Below are 1951 nucleotides of genomic sequence, written 5' to 3' on the forward strand. Positions count from 1 at the left end.
AAACCTATTCAAATTCAGCAGCTACCTCCCTTCCTATCAGGCTGCCTCCTCATTTCCTTCTGGACCAGTAAAGGGTCCCCCAGCATCTGCACACCTTCAGGTCTTCCTGAAGATGCTGACACTTGGAAGTGAGAAACTATTTTTAAAAAATTTCCCTAGAATCCAGACTTCTGGGGTCCATGGAGGTGAGGGGAGTCATGCAGACCATTGCCCTGAGATCTTCTTTGGAACCTGGAGCCCTAAGCAGACTGATCCAAGAGTCACCTTTAAAACAAACAGTAAGTCCTGCCTTGGGCCTTGTGCTCTTTTGAAGAATTATCTGTTTGCCTGTCAGTTTCAAGATAACAGAAACTCCAGGGTCTGACAATTCCTGTCAGATGACTCAATAAGCAAGGTAAACATAAGCTTACTCATGTTTACTAATCTGGAATGAACAATTTCACATTTTTTTCATATCAAAGATGCTGCTTCTAGTTATGGCACCTCTCTCCCAACCCCAAAGCACTTTCCTATGGCACTTGACTGCTAACCAGAAGGCTGGTGGTTCAAACCCACCAGCCACTCCTTAGAAGGAAGGTTGGGCAATCTACTTCCGTAGTGATACTGCCTCAGTAACCCAAGGAGGGGTCGCTATGAGCTATGAGTCGGGGCAGACTCGATGGCACACAACAACAACAACAGAATCAAAGCCTCTTTCCAAATTTGCAATCCCTGACTGGGCTAGAGTCAAGCAAAGTAAGCACGGGCTTACTTGTGCTTATTACTAATCTGTAGTAAACAGTTTCATCTGTAGTGAACAGTTTCATGCTTAAATATGTGAATAAGTAAGCACTAGTAAGCTCGTGCTTACCTTGCTTACTGGATATTCCACACACACACACACACCCCAGTCTGATCTGACTCAATAGCAATGAGTTTGGTTTTTTGGTTGGTCTGAATGGAAGCTGTATTTTAGGGTAAATTGCTATTATGTAAATATTGTTTGCAGGCCCTTTTCTATGGCAGTGTCAATAGGATGGGCAATAAGAATCTTTGGAAGTTCTTTTCTCTTCGGAACACTTTGACTCTCTAGTCAGAAGTGTTGCCTGATTGGCAAATTGTGTATTAAAGAAATTTCAAAGCAATTTATATTGGTGGCTTAAAATTATTTTGATTTTAATAGAATGTATATTAATAACTTGTCCGAGAATGACATATTGGCAAACAAGAGGAAGGCAATAGCACTTAATTTAAGTACAAGTCTCTCTTCCGGTAAGAGTACTATTTTATTAATCCCTGAATGATATGAGCAAATGTCTCATGATTTCCTCCATAAAGAGTGACTGCAGTATGTCATTTACTGCATCTTCTTTTAGTTGTGTTAGGTTGGGAATTGTTAAATAACCGATGTGTCTCAAATTCTAGTCAAGAAAACAGAATCCAACGAAGATAATTCATGAAAGATGAAATAATACAGGGAATTGGTTAAGCAAGTGTTGGAGGACTGAAAAATCCAAAAAGAAAAACAAAGCAGAAATGATAGCCACAGGAACCATGGGAGAAAGATGAGGCAGTTTCTGTAAAGATTTATAGCCTTGGAAACCCTGTGGGGCAGTTCTACTCTGTCCCATAAGGTTGCTGTGAGTTGGAATTGACTCAATGGCAGTGGGGTGGGTTAAGAAACTCAGATTACGGTTCAGTGGTAGAATCTGTGCCTTCCATGCAGGAGATCAGGGTTTGATTCCCAGCCAATGGCCCTCGTGCCCAAGCACCATCACCCCATCTGTCAGTAGAGGCTTGTGTGTTGCTATGATGCTGAACAGTCTGTAATGTCCAGACTAAAACAAACTAGGAAGAAAGGTCTGGCAATCTATGTGTGAAAATCAACCAGTGAAAACCCTATGGATCACAACAGTAACCCATAAGTGATCACAGGGATGGTACAGGACTGGACAGCATTTCATTGCCTTAT

Source organism: Orycteropus afer, unplaced genomic scaffold (genome assembly GCF_000298275.1).
Source record: "Orycteropus afer afer isolate SDZICR_OR568_19922 unplaced genomic scaffold, OryAfe1.0 scaffold05690, whole genome shotgun sequence".
Taxonomy (NCBI): Eukaryota; Metazoa; Chordata; class Mammalia; order Tubulidentata; family Orycteropodidae; genus Orycteropus; species Orycteropus afer.